Source organism: Schistocerca serialis, chromosome 5, assembly GCF_023864345.2.
Source record: "Schistocerca serialis cubense isolate TAMUIC-IGC-003099 chromosome 5, iqSchSeri2.2, whole genome shotgun sequence".
In the NCBI taxonomy this organism is placed as follows: domain Eukaryota; kingdom Metazoa; phylum Arthropoda; class Insecta; order Orthoptera; family Acrididae; genus Schistocerca; species Schistocerca serialis.
In genome coordinates, this window is record NC_064642.1 from 337664804 (window position 1) to 337689955 (window position 25152).

Genomic DNA, 25152 nt, shown 5'->3' on the forward strand with positions numbered 1-25152 from the left:
TTTGCGATTTTCATACATGTTCATAGTGATGACTTGCTTCTCCGCCCAGCCTGCATTGTTTCAGTATATATAGTTGTGTGGTAGCCTCTCTTGATAAACATACATACTTAGTATGGGTGATCGAGTCTTTGGTTCCATATTTAATCATTTTGTTTATGAAATTAAGTGTTCCCTTCCTGTCCCTCACATTACGATGCACTGATCCCCGACTCTATTTCAGTTTCCCCACGCTTTTATGTCTATGTTTAATATTATTACGAACACAGGCTGTAGTCTTATATAAAGTATTAACTGCCTCATGTCGATTTCGGTTCCTGTTGGAACAGAAAATAAAATTAATTAGTGAAGTCTTAAGCAAAACTCATGTCTCCTGCTTTGCAAGCCACATCCCATTCTTATCTACTCAGATGCTGCGTTTGCATTTCTTAAATTGATTTTCAATGTTGATAAAGCTTCATTTATGGCCAAAGATAGTGAAATGGCCCCCCAGTCGTTACAGTATATGCTACAGAGCTCGGAAGTGAATTTCAGTTAATGGGAATTCATATAGTTCCGGATAAATTAAATTCTATAACCCGTAGCAAAGAGCTAACATTTACTATACACTTCACTTTTCTTTAATAATGTGCAGTAATCAAATATCATTGACATATGAGTCCAGCAGTATCTTCCTATGTGAGCTAACGATCAGCTGGTAGGTTTTCGATGACCACCACCAGTACAGGAAGTACAGTAAATGATGCTGTTCTCGTCTGTACTCGCTCAGTGCCATGCAACATTATTTAGTGTCATCTGCTACTTTGAAGCTAATACACTGAGGTGACCAAGTCGTGGGCTCGCTCCTAACATCGTGTTGGACCTCCTTTTGTCCGGTTTAGTGCAGCAGTTCGGCGTGGCATGGACTCAACAGATCGCTGGAAGTGCCATAGAGAAATATTGAGCCATGCTGCATCAATAGCCATCCATAATTGAAAAGTGCTTCCGCTGCAGGACTTTATGCACTGACCTCTCGATTAAGTCCCACAAATATTCGATGGGATTCGTATAGGACATTCTGAGTGGCCAAACCATTCGCTTAAACTGTGTAGAATGTTCTTCAGACTAATTTTGGCCCGGTAACATGGCGCATTGTCATCCAGAAAAATTCCATCCTTGTTTGTGAGCATGAAGTCCATGAATTGCAGCAAATAGTCACCTAGTAGCCGAACATAAGCATTTCCTGTCAATGATCAATTCATTTGGACCAGAGGACCCAGTCCATTCCACGTAAACACAGCCCACGCCATTATGAAGCCATTACCAACTTTCAAAGCGCCCTGTTGACAACTTAAGTGCATGGCTTCGCGGGGTCTGTGACACAGATTTCATCAACTGAAATCAGGAATCTTCTGACCAGGACATGGTTTTCCAGTCGTCTAGCGTCCAATCGTTATCGTCGCGAGCCCACAACAGGTGCTGCAGGCGATGCTGTGCTCTTAACAAAGACACCTGCGTCAGTCGTTTGATGCCACAGTCCATTGACACCAAATCTCGCCTGACTGTGTTAACGAATACGTACGTCATACGTCCCACATTGATTTCTACCGTTGTTTCACGTAGTGTTGGTTGTCTGTTAGCACTCACAATTCGACGCAAATGTTAGTGCTCTCGGTCTTTAAGTGAAGGCCGTCTGCCACTGCGTGGCCCGCAGTGAGAGGTAATGCCTGAAATTTGGTGTTCTCAGCTCTTTTGATACTGAATCTCGAATTATTGAATTCCCTAACTATTTCCGAAATGGAAGGTCGTATGCGTCTAGTTCCAATTACCATTCCGCATTCAAAATCTGTTAATTTCCGTCGTGCAGCCATAATCACGCCTGAAACTCTTTCACACGATTCACTTGAGTACAAATGACAGCTCACCCAATGCACTGTCCTTTTACATCTTGTGTACTTGATACTGCCACCGTCTGCGTATTTCCGTATCGCTATCCCGTGACTTTTATCAACTCGGTGTACATTGAATGCGTTACTTAAAGGTAATACAAACTTTTCTAACGTCACTCAGCTCTCCAAGAACGGAACGCAGAGAGCCGAAAATTTGTAATACTACAACAACCATGATGGTAGGCCTACTGGGGGAAGACAACGATTCGAGCGAGGAGGTACGCTGTCTGTGAGCGGCCTGACAGACTTCAGTGTAGGGCGACCACAAGTGATATCGGTAGCACTTCTCTAAGTGCACCGACCGCAGCAGAACGCGGAGGCTCGTAATACCGACTGGAGACTGCCCATCAGCCTAACTACGGCCCGCGGGCTGAAACCGGCCCGCGAGGGCCGGCAAACCGGCCCGCGTTAGCTGCCCGGTCATCCCCGGTATCCGGCCCGCCAAATATTTGAGGTGGCACCTATACTGTCAACAATTGAGTTTCGAGGCCTATCGCGACCAATACACCGCGACATTGTCGGACACAATCACGCAACAGAATTATCAAATATATGCTCTGGCTCTGCTACTCGCTACAAGACTACATAACTAAACTTCTTGTTGCGCCGCTTGAAATGACAATGCGTTGACATTCGTCTTGCAGTAATGGTGTTGCTAACAATGATTTTGAGATTTCGTTAACTTTGCAGGACGCTTTCGTGAAGAATGTGCAGTGACATTCTTTTTTGTCGGTGAAATTCGCCAGAATAAAATACGCCAGAATTTCGATCAGGTACGTCCACCAACCAAAATTATGTAATTAAATAAAAATCGTAGTTCGTTTCAGTGTTAGATATTCCCAGAACCTTGGATTTTTGCGATTTCATCTTTCCTTTAGCCTAGGGTGACCAAATTATTTTCGGTGAAAACCGGGACACATTCACCCCGGTGCCAATAGACACCCCATTTTACATGTACCCGCGTTTCTTAATTTTAAATATTAATGTTTTGTTGATACATTTTTTTAACCCGGTTATTATAACTAATAAGAGGATACAAAAGATTGCTATAATCTAGATTATCTGTATAATTAATGACATTTAATAAACGTATACAGTAATAAAGAAATGTATACGATTTTACAAAATTTTACAGCCATTCAACTTTTAATCAATTAATATTAACATGAGCTTCAATATTACTGAGCACTTGTAGATGGAATTGACTGTCCTTGGAGAAAAGGGTATTTTTCACTGCCTCCAGCCTTCATGATCATGTCTTTGTTCTTTGAGACACAGTGACAAAACTCGGCACAATCCATTTTGTAGTTGTACAGGATCTGCAGGTTTGCTTCAAGAGAGTCCACCTCCATTCTGTTTCTTTCGTCAGTCCACTGGATATTCATGAACGAAAATATTCTTTCCACATTGGCATTATGGGCTGGGATTGCAAGTAAATACCTTGCAATTATTACCAACTCAGAGTAATGCTGAAGACAGTCACAGCTTTTAAAAAAACTCACCCACTTCTCATGACATTCCAACGGTGTTTTTTTTCATCATTCCACTTGTGAAGACTTTCTTCAACAAAATTTGTCAGTATGCCGAACTGATCAAAGAGAATGGAATCATCGATTTCAATCTATTTACTCTTCAAATAAGATACTGTCTCTTCAACACTTTCTCATTTGGGCACTCTCTTCAGTAACATTCAATCAAACACCGGCGATGAGGGTAAATATGAGGCGCTCCACTTTCTGAGATACCCTTCACAAGTGTCATAAAACTTGTTAAGTTCTTCTCTAAAACTCCTTTCCGCTGCTTCTGATACTTCTGCTCTTTTAAGGACAGATTTAATATCAAAAGAAAAGAACTGCTAATCTCTCCTCTTAGTAACAGTTTCCAGAGTAGTTTTCAAAACATCATTTACCTCTATTACACTTTTCGTGCTTCCCTCAATTTCCTTTATCCCATGCAGCAAAGTGCTAAGCTGACTGTGAATGAACAATAAGTAGGCCTCACTTAAAGGGTTACTGAAAAACTGAACCAATATTGTGGGGGCTTTGTGTTCATTTAGGAAAAAATCTTTTAACGGTTCAAACAGGCGGATTACTCTTTCAACTGCTGGAAACAGTGATAACCAGCGAGTTTTCGAGTGACACATTACATTCATATATTCAGTTCCCACATAATCTCAGAACTCCTCAAGCCTCTTTGTTGTAACAGTGTATATGTAAAAGTGTGAGTATAGCTTCATGACGATCGTCATGAAGGTCAGCTTAAACTGTCAACAGATGTCTGCACGCTATAGTGTAAAACATGTGCAGGGCACCCTATGCCTTCAATGTTTTCATGCAATGTTGCCTTTAATTTGGTAAATACGATGCATTTACCTTGTCTTTTTAAACCACCAAAGTTTGTGTTGGTGTTGTCTCCACAAAATGCCACACATTTATTTTTCTCAAGATCAAACATTTCGATAGGAAATCTTGAAATTTCGTCAGATGTTTCATTAGGTAGGGAACTCACCTTCAAAAGTTTAGTCTGAATTCCCTGATTAATATTGAAAAATTGAACAACAAACGAAAATATTTTAGTGGCCTGATGATTGCTGGGATCAGTGGATATCCCGTAGAAAGAACACTTTTTGATGTATTCAAGGCTTTCCTTTACACTCTGGGGAGCAATAACTCCTTTCACTAAGGTTGACACTTTAGTTCTTGCTGAACTAAACTTTTTTGCAATGGAAGAATCATCAAACATAATGCTGTTAAGGTTATTAGTACAATCAGTAGATCTATAAGTTTGGTAATGTTTTACCGTGTGGTAGGCTAGTGTAAGCTCGGCTGCTCGAACTTTTCTCTCTTCACTTGACTGATGTTTCACAAAATAATTTTGTAGAGTTTTACTGCAGTTCGGTGCACTGTATCTGTTAATGTATTTCTTTGACCTGATGTGATCAACTATGTCGGAACGTCCACCATGACTTATACTAATAAAACAGTTACATGCGGAACACTCCGCTTCGTAATCAAAACGCCCTTTCTTAATGAAATTCTATTCCTTGGAATAACAGTCACTGAACTTGCAGGCACGTTTCGGCATTGCGTTTCACAGTACTGCAGCAATAATACTACTAATATGAGAAAAAACTATTGCAGTTTGTCTGACATAACATCAACTACTACACTATTCTGACAATGAGTGTTTAAGTGGCGCGACAATCTGCCACTGCTAGCTGCGGCTCTGACGTTGGTACTAATGCTCTGATTTCGGTGAGAGCTGCGGACTTGTTGTGGCTTACGTGATTGTAGCAATACAAGGACGGGCGAGTACCGTACAAACGCTCGTCGGTTTTAGTCTGGATTCTGCCACTGCTAGCTGCGGCTCTGACGTTGGTACTAATGCTCTGAACTCGGTGAGAGCTGCGGCCTTGTTGTGGCTTACGTGATTGTAGCAAAACAAGGATGGGCGAGTACCGTACAAACGCTTGTCGTTTTTAGTCTGGATTCTGCCGCTGCTAGCTGCGGCTCTGACGTTGGTACTAATGCTCTGACCTGGGTGCCCTCCAACTTGCGAGCCACCTGAGGGCCTACTTCAGCTGCTGTGCCGGCCTTCAGCCGTGGAAGTCGTCAACTCCAGCCCGGGGCCGAGCAGCCGTACAACCGCCGGCATCTGTGCAAGCAAACTCGTTGCTGCCCGTCTTTCTTCTCGTCTGGACATGCACCACTGCTGGTTGGATCCAGCTCATCCCCACTGGGGTCACGACGTGATTCTGCGCGCTACGACCTAAGCCAGGGGTCTCCAAACTTTTTAGTCCGCGGGCCACAATGACTCCTCCACGAAGTCATAAGGGCCATGATCTACCTAGTGGGATTAAAGCATCCTAGCACTCCATGGTCACCGTAATGTAAGGCTAAAGTAAGGTGACCAAACGTCCCGGAAAAACCGGGATTGTCCCAGTTTTCACCCCTGTGTTCCTGTGTCCCAAAAGTTTGTTTCGGGACGCTCAAAAGTCCGGGAATTTAGTTTTTAAATACATTTCGTGAAACTTTCTCAAATTTTTGGGATTTCGCTATATTAAAGGATATACAACACAAGAAATTAAAATATTTTAGCTTACTATTCTAAAACCTCCATTGTCCCATACTAGTAATCACAGTATCAGTATTGATACACTCAGGCAATAATTTACTTCGAGCGGTACTTTGGCCAACAAGTAGTAAGTTGTATTATTGTAACAGAGCTATGAAACCGTCCGATTGTCGCGCCACTTAAACACTCATTGTCAGAATAGTGTAGTAGTTGATGTTATGTCAGACAAACTGCAATAGTTTTTTCTCATATTAGTAGTATTATTGCTGCAGTACTGTGAAACGCAATGCCGAAACGTGCCTGCAAGTTCAGTGACTGTTATTCCAAGGAATAGAATTTCATTAAGAAAGGGCGTTTTGATTACGAAGCGGAGTGTTCCGCATGTAACTGTTTTATTAGTATAAGTCATGGTGGACGTTCCGACATAGTTGATCACATCAGGTCAAAGAAATACATTAACAGATACAGTGCACCGAACTGCAGTAAAACTCTACAAAATTATTTTGTGAAACATCAGTCAAGTGAAGAGAGAAAAGTTCGAGCAGCCGAGCTTACACTAGCCTACCACACGGTAAAACATTACCAAACTTATAGATCTACTGATTGTACTAATAACCTTAACAGCATTATGTTTGATGATTCTTCCATTGCAAAAAAGTTTAGTTCAGCAAGAACTAAAGTGTCAACCTTAGTGAAAGGAGTTATTGCTCCCCAGAGTGTAAAGGAAAGCCTTGAATACATCAAAAAGTGTTCTTTCTACGGGATATCCACTGATCCCAGCAATCATCAGGCCACTAAAATATTTTCGTTTGTTGTTCAATTTTTCAATATTAATCAGGGAATTCAGACTAAACTTTTGAAGGTGAGTTCCCTACCTAATGAAACATCAGACTAAAACCGACGAGCGTTTGTACGGTACTCGCCCGTCCTCGTATTGCTACAATCACGTAAGCCACAACAAGTCCGCAGCTCTCACCGAGTTCAGAGCATTAGTACCAACGTCAGAGCCGCAGCTAGCAGTGGCAGAATCCAGACTAAAACCGACGAGCGTTTGTACAGTACTCGCCCGTCCTTGTATTGCTACAATCACGTAAGCCACAACAAGTCCGCAGCTCTCACCGAAATCAGAGCATTAGTACCAACGTCAGAGCCGCAGCTAGCAGCGGCAGAATCCAGACAAAAAACCGACGAGCGTTTGTACGGTACTCGCCCGTCCTTGTTTTGCTACAATCACGTAAGCCACAACAAGTCGCAGCTCTCACCGAGTTCAGAGCATTAGTACCAATGTCAGAGCCGCAGCTAGCAGTGGCAGAATCCAGACTAAAAACGACGAGCGTTTGTACGGTACTCGCCCGTCCTCGTATTGCTACAATCACGTAAGCCACAACAAGTCCGCAGCTCTCACCGAGTTCAGAGCATTAGTACCAACGTCGGAGCCGCAGCTAGCAGTGGCAGAATCCAGACTAAAAACGACAAGCGTTTGTACGGTACTCGCCCATCCTTGTTTTGCTACAATCACGTAAGCCACAACAAGGCCGCAGCTCTCACCGAGTTCAGAGCATTAGTACCAACGTCAGAGCCGCAGCTAGCAGTGGCAGAATCCAGACTAAAACCGACGAGCGTTTGTACGGTACTCGCCCGTCCTTGTATTGCTACAATCACGTAAGCCACAACAAGTCCGCAGCTCTCACCGAAATCAGAGCATTAGTACCAACGTCAGAGCCGCAGCTAGCAGCGGCAGAATCCAGACAAAAAACCGACGAGCATTTGTACGGTACTCGCCCGTCCTTGTTTTGCTACAATCACGTAAGCCACAACAAGTCCGCAGCTCTCACCGAGTTCAGAGCATTAGTACCAACGTCAGAGCCGCAGCTAGCAGTGGGAGAATTCAGACTAAAACCGACGAGCGTTTGTACGGTACTCGCCCGTCCTCGTATTGCTACAATCACGTAAGCCACAACAAGTCCGCAGCTCTCACCGAGTTCAGAGCATTAGTACCAACGTCAGAGCCGCAGCTAGCAGTGGCAGAATCCAGACTAAAACCGACGAGCGTTTGTACAGTACTCGCCCGTCCTTGTATTGCTACAATCACGTAAGCCACAACAAGTCCGCAGCTCTCACCGAAATCAGAGCATTAGTACCAACGTCAGAGCCGCAGCTAGCAGCGGCAGAATCCAGACAAAAAACCGACGAGCGTTTGTACGGTACTCGCCCGTCCTTGTTTTGCTACAATCACGTAAGCCACAACAAGTCGCAGCTCTCACCGAGTTCAGAGCATTAGTACCAATGTCAGAGCCGCAGCTAGCAGTGGCAGAATCCAGACTAAAAACGACTAGCGTTTGTACGGTACTCGCCCGTCCTCGTATTGCTACAATCACGTAAGCCACAACAAGTCCGCAGCTCTCACCGAGTTCAGAGCATTAGTACCAACGTCAGAGCCGCAGCTAGCAGCGGCAGAATCCAGACTCAAAACGACAAGCGTTTGTACGGTACTCGCCCATCCTTGTTTTGCTACAATCACGTAAGCCACAACAAGGCCGCAGCTCTCACCGAGTTCAGAGCATTAGTACCAACGTCAGAGCCGCAGCTAGCAGTGGCAGAATCCAGACTAAAACCGACGAGCGTTTGTACGGTACTCGCCCGTCCTTGTATTGCTACAATCACGTAAGCCACAACAAGTCCGCAGCTCTCACCGAAATCAGAGCATTAGTACCAACGTCAGAGCCGCAGCTAGCAGCGGCAGAATCCAGACAAAAAACCGACGAGCATTTGTACGGTACTCGCCCGTCCTTGTTTTGCTACAATCACGTAAGCCACAACAAGTCCGCAGCTCTCACCGAGTTCAGAGCATTAGTACCAACGTCAGAGCCGCAGCTAGCAGTGGGAGAATTCAGACTAAAACCGACGAGCGTTTGTACGGTACTCGCCCGTCCTCGTATTGCTACAATCACGTAAGCCACAACAAGTCCGCAGCTCTCACCGAGTTCAGAGCATTAGTACCAACGTCAGAGCCGCAGCTAGCAGTGGCAGAATCCAGACTAAAACCGACGAGCGTTTGTACAGTACTCGCCCGTCCTTGTATTGCTACAATCACGTAAGCCACAACAAGTCCGCAGCTCTCACCGAAATCAGAGCATTAGTACCAACGTCAGAGCCGCAGCTAGCAGCGGCAGAATCCAGACAAAAAACGACGAGCGTTTATACGGTACTCTCCCGTTCTTGTTTTGCTACAATCACATAAGCCACAACAAGTCCGCAGCTCTGACCGAGTTCAGAGCATTAGTACCAACGTCAGAGCCGCAGCTAGCAGCAGGCAGAATCCAGACAAAAAACGACGAGTGTTTATACGGTACCCTTCCGTCCTTGTTTTGCTACAATCACATAAGCCACAACAAGTCCGCAGCTCTGACCGAGTTCAGAGCATTAGTACCAACGTCAGAGCCACAGCTAGCAGCGGCATAATCCAGACTAAAACCAACGATCGTTTGTACGGTACTCTCCCGTCCTTGTTTTGCTACAATCACGTAAGCCACAACAAGTCCGCAGCTCTCACCGAGTTCAGAGCATTAGTACCAACGTCAGAGCCGCAGCTAGCAGTGGCAGAATCCGGACTAAAACCGACGAGCGTTTGTACGGTACTCTCCCATCCTTGTTTTGCTACAATCACGTAAGCCACAAGAAGTCCGCAGCTCTCACCGAGTTCAGAGCATTAGTACCAACGTCAGAGCCGCAGCTAGCAGCGGCAGAATCCGGACTAAAACCGACGAGCGTTTGTACGGTACTCTCCCGTCCTTGTTTTGCTACAATCACGTACGCCACAACAAGTCCGCAGCTCTCACCGAGTTCACAGCATTAGTACCAACGTCAGAGCCGCAGCTAGCAACGGCAGAATCCGGACTAGAACCAACGAGCGTTTGTACGGTACTCTCCCATCCTTGTTTTGCTACAATCACGTAAGCCACAACAAGTCCGCAGCTCTCACCGACTTCAGAGCATTAGTACCAACGTCAGAGCCGCAGCTAGCAGTGGCAGAATCCGGACTAAAACCGAAGAGCGTTTGTACGGTACTCTCCCATCTTTGTTTTGCTACAATCACGTAAGCCACAACAAGTCCGCAGCTCTCACCGAGTTCAGAGCATTAGTACCAACGTCAGAGCCGCAGCTAGCAGTGGCAGAATCCAGACTAAAACCGACGAGCGTTTGTATGGTACTCGCCCGTCCTTGTATTGCTACAATCACGTAAGCCACAACAAGTCCGCAGCTTTCACCGAAATCAGAGCATTAGTACCAACGTCAGAGCCGCAGCTAGCAGCGGCAGAATCCAGACAAAGAACCGAAGAGCATTTGTACGGTACTCGCCCGTCCTTGTTTTGCTACAATCACGTAAGCCACAACAAGTCCGCAGCTCTCACCGAGTTCAGAGCATTAGTACCAACGTCAGAGCCGAAGCTAGCAGTGGCAGAATTCAGACTAAAACCGACGAGCGTTTGTACGGTACTCGCCCGTCCTCGTATTGCTACAATCACGTAAGCCACAACAAGTCCGCAGCTCTCACCGAGTTCAGAGCATTAGTACCAACGTCAGAGCCGCAGCTAGCAGTGGCAGAATCCAGACTAAAACCGACGAGCGTTTGTACAGTACTCGCCCGTCCTTGTATTGCTACATCCACGTAAGCCACAACAAGTCCGCAGCTCTCACCGAAATCAGAGCATTAGTACCAACGTCAGAGCCGCAGCTAGCAGCGGAAGAATCCAGACAAAAAACCGACGAGCGTTTGTACGGTACTCGCCCGTCCTTGTTTTGCTACAATCACGTAAGCCACAACAAGTCGCAGCTCTCACCGAGTTCAGAGCATTAGTACCAATGTCAGAGCCGCAGCTAGCAGTGGCAGAATCCAGACTAAAAACGACGAGCGTTTGTACGGTACTCGCCCGTCCTCGTATTGCTACAATCACGTAAGCCACAACAAGTCCGCAGCTCTCACCGAGTTCAGAGCATTAGTACCAACGTCAGAGCAGCAGCTAGCAGTGGCAGAATCCAGACTAAAACCGACGAGCGTTTGTACGGTACTCGCCCGTCCTTGTTTTGCTACAATCACGTAAGCCACAACAAGTCCGCAGCTCTCACCGAGTTCAGAGCATTAGTACCAACGTCAGAGCCGCAGCTAGCAGTGGCAGAATCCAGACTAAAACCGACGAGCGATTGTACGGTACTCGCCCGTCCTCGTATTGCTACAATCACGTAAGCCACAACAAATCCGCAGCTCTCACCGAAATCAGAGCATTAGTACCAACGTCAGAGCCGCAGCTAGCAGCGGCAGAATCCAGACAAAAAACCGACGAGCGTTTGTACGGTACTCGCCCGTCCTTGTTTTGCTACAATCACGTAAGCCACAACAAGTCCGCAGCTCTCACCGAGTTCAGAGCATTAGTACCAACGTCAGAGCCGCAGCTAGCGGCGGCAGAATCCAGACAAAAAACCGACGAGCGTTTGTACGGTACTCGCCCATCCTTGTTTTGCTACAATCACGTAAGCCACAACAAGTCCGCAGCTCTCACTGAGTTCAGAGCATTGGTACCAACGTCAGAGCCGCAGCTAGCAGCGGCAGAATCCAGACAAAAAACCGACGAGCGTTTGTATGGTACTCGCCCGTCCTTGTTTTGCTACAATCACGTAAACCACAACAAGTCCGCAGCTCTCACCGAGTTCAGAGCATTAGTACCAACGTCAGAGCCGCAGCTAGCAGCGGCAGAATCCGGACTAAAACCGACGAGCGTTTGTACGGTACTCTCCCGTCCTTGTTTTGCTACAATCACGTACGCCACAACAAGTCCGCAGCTCTCACCGAGTTCACAGCATTAGTACCAACGTCAGAGCCGCAGCTAGCAACGGCAGAATCCGGACTAGAACCAACGAGCGTTTGTACGGTACTCTCCCATCCTTGTTTTGCTACAATCACGTAAGCCACAACAAGTCCGCAGCTCTCACCGACTTCAGAGCATTAGTACCAACGTCAGAGCCGCAGCTAGCAGTGGCAGAATCCGGACTAAAACCGAAGAGCGTTTGTACGGTACTCTCCCATCTTTGTTTTGCTACAATCACGTAAGCCACAACAAGTCCGCAGCTCTCACCGAGTTCAGAGCATTAGTACCAACGTCAGAGCCGCAGCTAGCAGTGGCAGAATCCAGACTAAAACCGACGAGCGTTTGTATGGTACTCGCCCGTCCTTGTATTGCTACAATCACGTAAGCCACAACAAGTCCGCAGCTTTCACCGAAATCAGAGCATTAGTACCAACGTCAGAGCCGCAGCTAGCAGCGGCAGAATCCAGACAAAAAACCGAAGAGCATTTGTACGGTACTCGCCCGTCCTTGTTTTGCTACAATCACGTAAGCCACAACAATTCCGCAGCTCTCACCGAGTTCAGAGCATTAGTACCAACGTCAGAGCCGAAGCTAGCAGTGGCAGAATTCAGACTAAAACCGACGAGCGTTTGTACGGTACTCGCCCGTCCTCGTATTGCTACAATCACGTAAGCCACAACAAGTCCGCAGCTCTCACCGAGTTCAGAGCATTAGTACCAACGTCAGAGCCGCAGCTAGCAGTGGCAGAATCCAGACTAAAACCGACGAGCGTTTGTACAGTACTCGCCCGTCCTTGTATTGCTACATCCACGTAAGCCACAACAAGTCCGCAGCTCTCACCGAAATCAGAGCATTAGTACCAACGTCAGAGCCGCAGCTAGCAGCGGAAGAATCCAGACAAAAAACCGACGAGCGTTTGTACGGTACTCGCCCGTCCTTGTTTTGCTACAATCACGTAAGCCACAACAAGTCGCAGCTCTCACCGAGTTCAGAGCATTAGTACCAATGTCAGAGCCGCAGCTAGCAGTGGCAGAATCCAGACTAAAAACGACGAGCGTTTGTACGGTACTCGCCCGTCCTCGTATTGCTACAATCACGTAAGCCACAACAAGTCCGCAGCTCTCACCGAGTTCAGAGCATTAGTACCAACGTCAGAGCAGCAGCTAGCAGTGGCAGAATCCAGACTAAAACCGACGAGCGTTTGTACGGTACTCGCCCGTCCTTGTTTTGCTACAATCACGTAAGCCACAACAAGTCCGCAGCTCTCACCGAGTTCAGAGCATTAGTACCAACGTCAGAGCCGCAGCTAGCAGTGGCAGAATCCAGACTAAAACCGACGAGCGATTGTACGGTACTCGCCCGTCCTCGTATTGCTACAATCACGTAAGCCACAACAAATCCGCAGCTCTCACCGAAATCAGAGCATTAGTACCAACGTCAGAGCCGCAGCTAGCAGCGGCAGAATCCAGACAAAAAACCGACGAGCGTTTGTACGGTACTCGCCCGTCCTTGTTTTGCTACAATCACGTAAGCCACAACAAGTCCGCAGCTCTCACCGAGTTCAGAGCATTAGTACCAACGTCAGAGCCGCAGCTAGCGGCGGCAGAATCCAGACAAAAAACCGACGAGCGTTTGTACGGTACTCGCCCATCCTTGTTTTGCTACAATCACGTAAGCCACAACAAGTCCGCAGCTCTCACTGAGTTCAGAGCATTGGTACCAACGTCAGAGCCGCAGCTAGCAGCGGCAGAATCCAGACAAAAAACCGACGAGCGTTTGTATGGTACTCGCCCGTCCTTGTTTTGCTACAATCACGTAAACCACAACAAGTCCGCAGCTCTCACCGAGTTCAGAGCATTAGTACCAACGTCAGAGCCGCAGCTAGCAGCGGCAGAATCCAGACAAAAAACAAGGAGCGTTTATACGGTACCCTTCCGACCTTGTTTTGCTTCAATTACATAAGCCACAACAAGTCCGCAGCTCTGACCGAGTTCAGAGCATTAGTACCAACGTCAGAGCTGCAGCTAGCAGCGGCAGAAAACAGACAAAAAACGACGAGCGTTTATACGGTACTCTCCCGTTCCTGTTTTGCTACAATCACATAAGCCACAACAAGTCCGCAGCTCTGACCGAGTTCAGAGCATTAGTACCAACGTCAGAGCCGCAGCTAGCAGCAGGCAGAATCCAGACAAAAAACGACGAGCGTTTATACGGTACCCTTCCGTCCTTGTTTTGCTACAATCACATAAGCCACAACAAGTCCGCAGCTCTGACCGAGTTCAGAGCATCAGTACCAACGTCAGAGCCGCAGCTAGCAGCAGCAGAATCCAGACTAAAAACGACGAGCGTTTGTACGGTACTCGCCCGTCCTTGTTTTGCTACAATCACGTAAGCCACAACAAGTCCGCAGCTCTCACCGAGTTCAGAGCATTAGTACCAATGTCAGAGCCACAGCTAGCAGCGGCATAATCCGGACTAAAACCGACGATCGTTTGTACGGTACTCTCCCGTCCTTGTTTTGCTACAATCACGTAAGCCACAACAAGTCCGCAGCTCTCACCGAGTTCAGAGTATTAGTACCAACGTCAGAGCCGCAGCTAGCAGTGGCAGAATCCGGACTAAAACCGACGAGCGTTTGTACGGTACTCTCCCATCCTTGTTTTGCTACAATCACGTAAGCCACAAGAAGTCCGCAGCTCTCACCGAGTTCAGAGCATTAGTACCAACGTCAGAGCCGCAGCTAGCGGCGGCAGAATCCAGACAAAAAACCGACGAGCGTTTGTACGGTACTCGCCCATCCTTGTTTTGCTACAATCACGTAAGCCACAACAAGTCCGCAGCTCTCACTGAGTTCAGAGCATTGGTACCAACGTCAGAGCCGCAGCTAGCAGCGGCAGAATCCAGACAAAAAACCGACGAGCGTTTGTATGGTACTCGCCCGTCCTTGTTTTGCTACAATCACGTAAACCACAACAAGTCCGCAGCTCTCACCGAGTTCAGAGCATTAGTACCAACGTCAGAGCCGCAGCTAGCAGCGGCAGAATCCAGACAAAAAACAAGGAGCGTTTATACGGTACCCTTCCGACCTTGTTTTGCTACAATTACATAAGCCACAACAAGTCCGCAGCTCTGACCGAGTTCAGAGCATTAGTACCAACGTCAGAGCTGCAGCTAGCAGCGGCAGAAAACAGACAAAAAACGACGAGCGTTTATACGGTACTCTCCCGTTCTTGTTTTGCTACAATCACATAAGCCACAACAAGTCCGCAGCTCTGACCGAGTTCAGGGCATTAGTACCAACGTCAGAGCCGCAGCTAGCAGCAGGCAGAATCCAGACAAAAAACGACGAGCGTTTATACGGTACCCTTCCGTCCTTGTTTTGCTACAATCACATAAGCCACAACAAGTCCGCAGCTCTGACCGAGTTCAGAGCATCAGTACCAACGTCAGAGCCGCAGCTAGCAGCAGCAGAATCCAGACTAAAAACGACGAGCGTTTGTACGGTACTCGCCCGTCCTTGTTTTGCTACAATCACGTAAGCCACAACAAGTCCGCAGCTCTCACCGAGTTCAGAGCATTAGTACCAATGTCAGAGCCACAGCTAGCAGCGGCATAATCCGGACTAAAACCGACGATCGTTTGTACGGTACTCTCCCGTCCTTGTTTTGCTACAATCACGTAAGCCACAACAAGTTCGCAGCTCTCACCGAGTTCAGAGTATTAGTACCAACGTCAGAGCCGCAGCTAGCAGTGGCAGAATCCGGACTAAAACCGACGAGCGTTTGTACGGTACTCTCCCATCCTTGTTTTGCTACAATCACGTAAGCCACAAGAAGTCCGCAGCTCTCACCGAGTTCAGAGCATTAGTACCAACGTCAGAGCCGCAGCTAGCAGCGGCAGAATCCGGACTAAAACCGACTAGCGTTTGTACGGTACTCTCCCATCCTTGTTTTGCTACAATCACGTAAGCCACAACAAGTCCGCAACTCTCACCGAGTTCAGAGCATTAGTACCAACGTCAGAGCCGCAGCTAGCAGTGGCAGAATCCGGACTAAAACCGACGAGCGTTTGTACGGTACTCCCCCATCCTTGTTTTGCTACAATCACGTAAGCCACAACAAGTCCGCAGCTCTGACCGAGTTCAGAGCATTAGTACCAACGTCAGAGCCGCAGCTAGCAGCAGAAGAATCCGGACTAAAACCGACGAGCGTTTGTACGGTACTCTCACATCCTTGTTTTGTTACAATCACGTAAGCCACAACAAGTCCGCAGCTCTCACCGAGTTCAGAGCATTAGTACCAACGTCAGAGCCGCAGCTAGCAGTGGCAGAATCCGGACTAAAACCGACGAGCGTTTGCACGGTACTCTCCCATCCTTGTTTTGCTACAATCACGTAAGCCACAACAAGACCGCAGCTCTCACCGAGTTCAGAGCATTAGTACCAACGTCAGAGCCGCAGCTAGCAGTGGCAGAATCCGGACTAAAACCGACGAGCGTTTGTACGGTACTCTCCCATCCTTGTTTTGCTACAATCACGTAAGCCACAACAAGTCCGCAGCTCTCACCGAGTTCAGAGCATTAGTACCAACGTCAGAGCCGCAGCTAGCAGCGGCAGAATCCGGACTAAAACCGACGAGCGTTTGTACGGTACTCTCCCATCCTTGTTTTGCTACAATCACGTAAGCCACAACAAGTCCGCAGCTCTCACCGAGTTCAGAGCATTAGTACCAACGTCAGAGCCGCAGCTAGCAGCGGCAGAATCCGGACTAAAACCGACGAGCGTTTGTACGGTAGTCTCCCATCCTTGTTTTGCTACAATCACGTAAGCCACAACAAGTCCGCAGCTCTCACCGAGTTCAGAGCATTAGTACCAACGTCAGAGCCGCAGCTAGCAGTGGCAGAATCCGGACTAAAATCGACGAGCGTTTGTACGGTACTCTCCCATCCTTGTTTTGCTACAATCATGTAAGCCACAACAAGTCCGCAGCCCTCACCGAGTTCACAGCATTAGTACCAACGTCAGAGCCGCAGCTAGCAGCGGCAGAATCCGGATTAAAACCGACGAGCGTTTGTACGGTACTTTCCCGTCCTTGTTTTGCTACAATCACGTAAGCCACAACAAGTCCGCAGCTCTCACCGAGTTCAGAGCATTAGTACCAACGTCAGAGCCGCAGCTAGCAGCGGCAGAATCCGGACTAAAACCGACAAGCGTTTGTACGGTACTAGCCCATCCTTGTTTTGCAACAATCACGTATGCCACAACAAGTCCGCAACTCTCACCGAGTTCAGAGCATTAGTACCAACGTCAGAGCCGCAGCTAGCAGTGGCAGAATCCGGACTAAAACCAACGAGCGTTTGTATGGTACTCTCCCATCCTTGTCTTGCTACAATCACGTAAGCCACAACAAGTCCGCAGCTTTCACCGAGTTCAGAGCATTAGTACCAACGTCAGAGCCGCAGCTAGCAGTGGCAGAATCCGGACTAAAACCGACGAGCGTTTGTACGGTACTCTCCCATCCTTGTTTTGCTACAATCACGTAAGCCACAACAAGTCCGCAGCTCTCACCGAGTTCAGAGCATTGGTACCAACGTCAGAGCCGCAGCTAGCAGCGGCAGAATCCGGACAAAAAACCGATGAGCGTTTGTATGGTACTCGCCCGTCCTTGTTTTGCTACAATCACGTAAACCACAACAAGTCCGCAGCTCTCACCAAGTTCAGAGCATTAGTACCAACGTCAGAGCCGCAGCTAGCAGCGGCAGAATCCAGACAAAAAAAAACGAGCGTTTATACGGTACCCTTCCGACCTTGTTTTGCTACAATTACATAAGCCACAACAAGTCCGCAGCTCTGACCGAGTTCAGAGCATTAGTACCAACGTCAGAGCTGCAGCTAGCAGTGGCAGAATCCAGACAAAAAACGACGAGCGTTTATACGGTACTCTCCCGTTCTTGTTTTGGTACAATCACATAAGCCACAACAAGTCCGCAGCTCTGACCGAGTTCAGAGCATTAGTACCAACGTCAGAGCCGCAGCTAGCAGCAGCAGAATCCAGACTAAAAACGACGAGCGTTTGTACGGTACTCGCCCGTCCTTGTTTTGCTACAATCACGTAAGCAACAACAAGTCCACAGCTCTCACCGAGTTCAGAGCATTAGTACCAATGTCAGAGCCACAGCTAGCAGCGGCATAATCCGGACTAAAACCGACGATCGTTTGTACGGTACTCTCCCGTCCTTGTTTATCTACAATCACGTAAGCCACAACAAGTCCGCAGCTCTCACCGAGATCAGAGCATTAGTACCAACGTCATAGCCGCAGCTAGCAGTGGCAGAATCCGGACTAAAACCGACGAGCGTTTGTACGGTACTCTCCCATCCTTGTTTTGCTACAATCACGTAAGCCACAAGAAGTCCGCAGCTCTCACCGAGTTCAGAGCATTAGTACCAACGTCAGAGCCGCAGCTAGCAGCGGCAGAATCCGGACTAAAACCGACGAGCGTTTGTACGGTACTCTCCCGTCCTTGTTTTGCTACAATCACGTAAGCCACAACAATTCCGCAGCTCTCACCGAGTCAGAGCATTAGTACCAACGTCAGATTCGCAGCTAGCAGTGGCAGAATCCGGACTTAAACCGACGAAAGTTTGTACGGTACTCTCTCATCCTTGTTTTGCTACAATCACGTAAGCCACAACAGGTCCGCAGCTCTCACCGAGTTCAGAGCATTAGTACCAACGTCAGAGCCGCAGCTAGCAGCGGCAGAACCGGACTAAAACCGACTAGCGTTTGTACGGTACTCTCCCATCCTTGTTTTGCTACAATCACGTAAGCCACAACAAGTCCGCAACTCTCACCGAGTTCAGATCATTAGTACCAACGTCAGAGCCGCAGCTAGCAGTAGCAGAATCCGGACTAAAACCGACGAGAGTTTGTACGGTATTCCCCCATCCTTGTTTTGCTACAATCACGTAAGCCACAACAAGTCCGCAGCTCTGACCGAGTTCAGAGCATTAGTACCAACGTCAGAGCCGCAGCTAGCAGCAGAAGAATCCGGACTAAAACCGGCGAGCGTTTGTACGGTACTCTCCCATCCTTGTTTTGCTACAATCACGTAAGCCACAACAAGTCCGCAGCTCTCACCGAGTTCAGAGCATTAGTACCAACGTCAGAGCCGCAGCTAGCAGTGGCAGAATCCGGACTAAAACCGACGAGCGTTTGCACGGTACTCTCCCATCCTTGTTTTGCTACAATCACGTAAGCCACAACAAGACCGCAGCTCTCACCGAGTTCAGAGCATTAGTACCAACGTCAGAGCCGCAGCTAGCAGTGGCAGAATCCGGACTAAAACCGACGAGCGTTTGTACGGTACTCTCCCATCCTTGTTTTGCTACAATCACGTAAGCCACAACAAGTCCGCAGCTCTCACCGAGTTCAGAGCATTAGTACCAACGTCAGAGCCGCAGCTAGCAGTGGCAGAATCCGGACTAAAACCGACGAGCGTTTGTACGGTACTCTCCCATCCTTGTTTTGCTACAATCACGTAAGCCACAACAAGTCCGCAGCTCTCATCGAGTTCAGAGCATTAGTACCAACGTCACAGCCGCAGCTAGCAGTGGCAGAATCCGGACTAAAACCGACGAGCGTTTGTACGGTACTCTCCCATCCTTGTTTTGCTACAATCACGTAACCCACAACAAGTCCGCAGCTCTCACCGAGTTCAGAGCATTAGTACCAACGTCAGAGCCGCAGCTAGCAGCGGCAGAATCCGGACTAAAACCGACTAGCGTTTGTACGGTACTCGCCCGTCCTTGTTTTGCTACAATCACGTAAGCCACAACAAGTCCGCAGCTCTCACTGAGTTCAGAGCATTAGTAGCAACGTCAGAGCCGCAGCTAGCAGTGGCAGAATCCGGACTAAAACCGACGAGCGTTTGTACGGTACTCTCCCGTCCTTGTTTTGCTACAATCACGTAAGCCACAACAAGTCCGCAGCTCTCACCGAGTTCAGAGCATTAGAATCAACGTCACAGCCGCAGCTAGCAGTGGCAGAATCCGTACTAAAACCGACGAGCGTTTGTACGGTACTCTCCCATCCTTGTTTTGCTACAATCACGTAAGATACAATAAGTCCGCAGCTCTCACCGAGTTCAGAGCATTAGTACCAACGTCAGAGCCGCAGCTAGCAGCGGCAGAATCCGGACTAAAACCGACGAGCGTTTGTACGGTACGCTCACATCCTTGTTTTGCTACAATCACGTAAGCCACAACAACTCCGCAGCTCTCACCGAGTTCAGAGCATTAGTACCAACGTCAGAGCAGCAGCTAGCAGTGGCAGAATCCGGACTAAAATCGACGAGCATTTGTACGGTACTCTCCCATCCTTGTATTGCTACAATCACGTAAGGCACAACAAGTCCGCAGCCCTCACCGAGTTCACAGCATTAGTACCAACGTCAGAGCCGCAGCTAGCAGCGGCAGAATCCGGACTAAAACCGACGAGCGTTTGTACGGTACTTTCCCGTCCTTGTTTTGCTACAATCACGTAAGCCACAACAAGTCCGCAGCTCTCACCGAGTTCAGAGCATTAGTACCAACGTCAGAGCCGCAGCTAGCAGCGGCAGAATCCGACTTAAAACCGACGAGCGTTTGTACGGTACTAGCCCATCCTTGTTTTGCAACAATCACGTATGCCACAACAAGTCCGCAATTCTCACCGAGTTCAGAGCATTAGTACCAACGTCAGAGCCGCAGCTAGCAGTGGCAGAATCCGGACTAAAACCGACGAGCGTTTGTACGGTACTCTCCCATCCTTGTTTTGCTACAATCACGTAAGCCACAACAAGTCCGCAGCTCTCTCCGAGTTCAGAGCATTAGTACCAACGTCAGAGCCGCAGCTAGCAGTGGCAGAATCCGGACTAAAACCGACGAGCGTTTGTACGGTACCCTCTCATCCTTGTTTTGCTACAATCACGTAAGCCACAACAAGTCCGCATCTCTCACCGAGTTCAGAGCATTAGTACCAACGTCAGAGCCGCAGCTAGCAGCGGCAGAATCTGGACTAAAACCGACGAGCGTTTGTACGGTACTAGCCCATCCTTGTTTTGCAACAATCACGTATGCCACAACAAGTCCGCAACTCTCACCGAGTTCAGAGCATTAGTACCAACGTCAGAGCCGCAGCTAGCAGTGGCAGAATCCGGACTAAAACCAACGAGCGTTTGTATGGTACTCTCCCATCCTTGTCTTGCTACAATCACGTAAGCCACAACAAGTCCGCAGCTTTCACCGAGTTCAGAGCATTAGTACCAACGTCAGAGCCGCAGCTAGCAGTGGCAGAATCCGGACTAAAACCGACGAGCGTTTGTACGGTACTCTCCCATCCTTGTTTTGCTACAATCACGTAAGCCACAACAAGTCCGCAGCTCTCACCGAGTTCAGAGCATTAGTACCAACGTCAGAGCCGCAGCTAGCAGCGGTAGAATCCGGACTAAAACCGACGAGCGTTTGTACGGTACTCCCCATCCTTGTTTTGCTACAATCACGTAAGCCACAACAAGTCCGCAGCTCTCACCGAGTTCAGAGCATTAGTACCAACGTCAGAGCCGCAGCTAGCAGCGGTAGAATCAGGACTAAAACCGACGAGCGTTTGTACGGTACTCTCCCATCCTTGTTTTGCTACAATCACGTAAGCCACAACAAGTCCGCAGCTCTCACCGAGTTCAGAGCATTAGTACCAACGTCAGATTCGCAGCTAGCAGTGGCAGAATCCGGACTAAAACCGACGAGCGTTTGACGGTACTCTCCCGTCCTTGTTTTGCTACAATCACGTAAGCCACAACAAGTCCGCAGCTCTCACCGAGTTCAGAGCATTAGTACCAACGTCAGAGCCGCAGCTAGCAGCGGCAGAATCCGGACTAAAACCGACGAGCGTTTGTACGGTACTGTCCCATCCTTGTTTTGCTACAATCACGTAAGCCACAAGAAGTCCGCAGCTCTCACCGAGTTCAGAGCATTAGTACCAACGTCAGAGCCGCAGCTAGCAGCGGCAGAATCCGGACTAAAACCGACGAGCGTTTGTACGGTACTCTCCCATCCTTGTTTTGCTACAATCACGTAAGCCACAACAAGTCCGCAGCTCTCATCGAGTTCAGAGCATTAGTACCAACGTCAGAGCCGCAGCTAGCAGTGGCAGAATCCAGACTAAAACCGACGAGCGTTTGTACGGTAGTCTCCCATCCTTGTTTTGCTACAATCACGTAAGCCACAACAAGTCCGCAGCTCTCACCGAGTTCAGAGCAATAGTACCAACGTCAGAGCCGTTGCTAGCAGTGGCAGAATCCGGACTAAAACCGAGGAGCGTTTGTACGGTACTCTCCCATCCTTGTTTTGCTACAATCACGTAAGCCACAACAAGTCCGCAGCTCTCACCGAGTTCAGAGCATTAGTACCAACGTCAGAGCCGCAGCTAGCAGCGGCAGAATCCGGACTAAAACCGACGAGCGTTTGTACGGTACTAGCCCATCCTTGTTTTGCAACAATCACGTATGCCACAACAAGTCCGCAACTCTCACCGAGTTCAGAGCATTAGTACCAACGTCAGAGCCGCAGCTAGCAGTGGCAGAATCCGGACTAAAACCAACGAGCGTTTGTATGGTACTCTCCCATCCTTGTCTTGCTACAATCACGTAAGCCACAACAAGTCCGCAGCTCTCACCGAGCTCAGAGCATTAGTACCAACGTCAGAGCCGCAGCTAGCAGTGGTAGAATCCGGACTAAAACCGACGAGCGTTTGTACGGTACTCTCCCATCCTTGTTTTGCTACAATCACGTAAGCCACAACAAGTCCGCAGCTCTCACCGAGTTCAGAGCATTAGTACCAACGTCAGAGCCGCAGCTAGCAGTGGCAGAATCCGGACTAAAACCGACGAGCGTTTGTACGGTACTCTCCCATCCTTGTTTTGTTACAATCACCTAAGCCACAACAAGTCCGCAGCTCTCACCGAGTTCAGAGCATTAGTACCAACGTCAGAGCCGCAGCTAGCAGCGGCAGAATCCGGACTAAAACCGACGAGCGTTTGTACGGTACTCTCCCGTCCTTGTTTTGCTACAATCACGTAAGCCACAACAAGTCCGCAGCTCTCACCGAGTTCAGAGCATTTAGCATTTGTACCAACGTCAGAGCTGCAGCTAGCAGTGGCAGAATCCGGACTAAAACCGACGAGCGTTTGTACGGTACTCTCCCGTCCTTGTTTTGCTACAATCACGTAAGCCACAACAAGTCCGCAGCTCTCACCGAGTTCAGAGCATTAGTACCAACGTCAGAGCCGCAGCTAGCAGCGGCAGAATCCGGACTAAAACCGACGAGCGTTTGTACGGTACTGTCCCATCCTTGTTTTGCTACAATCACGTAAGCCACAACAAGTCCGCAGCTCTCACCGAGTTCAGAGCATTAGTACCAACGTCAGAGCCGCAGCTAGCAGCGGCAGAATCCGGACTAAAACCGACGTGCGTTTGTACGGTACTCTCCCATCCTTGTTTTGCTACAATCACGTAAGCCACAACAAGTCCGCAGCTCTCATCGAGTTCAGAGCATTAGTACCAACGTCAGAGGCGCAGCTAGCAGTGGCAGAATCCGGACTAAAACCGACGAGCGTTTGTACGGTAGTCTCCCATCCTTGTTTTGCTACAATCACGTAAGCCACAACAAGTCCGCAGCTCTCACCGAGTTCAGAGCATTAGTACCAACGTCAGAGCCGCAGCTAGCAGTGGCAGAATCCGGACTAAAACCGAGGAGCGTTTGTACGGTACTCTCCCATCCTTGTTTTGCTACAATCACGTAAGCCACAACAAGTCCGCAGCTCTCACCGAGTTCAGAGCATTAGTACCGACGTCAGAGCCGCAGCTAGCAGGGGCAGAATCCGGACTAAAACCGACGAGCGTTTGTACGGTACTCTCCCATCCTTGTTTTGCTACAATCGCGTAAGCCACAACAAGTCCGCAGCTCTCACCGAGTTCAGAGCATTAGTACCAACGTCAGAGCCGCAGCTAGCAGTGGCAGAATCCGGACTAAAACCGACGAGCGTTTGTACGGTACTCTCCCGTCCTTGTTTTGCTACAATCACAAAAGCCACAACAAGTCCGCAGCTCTCACCGAGTTCAGAGCATTAGTACCAACGTCAGAGCCGCAGCTAGCAGTGGCAGAATCCGGACTAAAACCGACGAGCGTTTGTACGGTACTCTCCCATCCTTGTTTTGCTACAATCACGTAAGCCACAACAAGTCCGCAGCTCTCACCGAGTTCAGAGCATTAGTACCAACGTCAGAGCCGCAGCTAGCAGCGGCAGAATCCGGACTAAAACCGACGAGCGTTTGTACGGTACTCTCCCGTCCTTGTTTTGCTACAATCACGTAAGCCACAACAAGTCCGCAGCTCTCACCGAGTTCAGAGCATTAGTACCAACGTCAGAGCCGCAGCTAGCAGCGGCAGAATCCAGACTAAAAACGACGAGCGTTTGTACGGTACTCTCCCGTCCTTGTTTACTACAATTATGTAAGCCACAACAAGTCCGCAGCTCTCACCGAGTTCAGAGCATTAGTACCAACGTCAGAGCCGCAGCTAGCAGTGGCAGAATCCAGACTAAAACCGACGAGCGTTTGTACGGTACTCTCCCGTCCTTGTCTTCCTACAATCACGTAAGCCACAACAAGTCCGCAGCTCTCACCAAGTTCAGAGCATTAGTACCAGCGTCAGAGCCGCAGCTAGCAGCGGCAGAATCCAGACTAAAACCGACGAGCATTTGTACGGTACTCTCCCGTCCTTGTTTTGCTACAATCACGTAAGCCACAACAAGTCCGCAGCTCTCACCGAGTTCAGAGCATTAGTACCAACGTCAGAGCCGCAGCTAGCAGTGGCAGAATCCAGACTAAAACCGACGAGCTTTTGTACGGTACTCTCCCGTCTTTGTTTTGCTACAATCACGTAAGCCACAACAAGTCCGCAGCTCTCACCGAGTTCAGAGCATTAGTACCAACGTCAGATTCGCAGCTAGCAGTGGCAGAATCCAGACTAAAACCGACGAGCGTTTGTACGGTACTCTCCCGTCCTTGTTTTCCTACAATCACGTAAGCCACAACAAGTCCGCAGCTCTCACCAAGTTCAGAGCATTAGTACCAGCGTCAGAGCCGCAGCTAGCAGTGGTAGAATCTAGACTAAAAACGACGAGCGTTTGAACGGTACTCTCCCATCCTTGTTTTGCTACAATCACGTAAGCCACAAATAGTCCGCAGCTCTC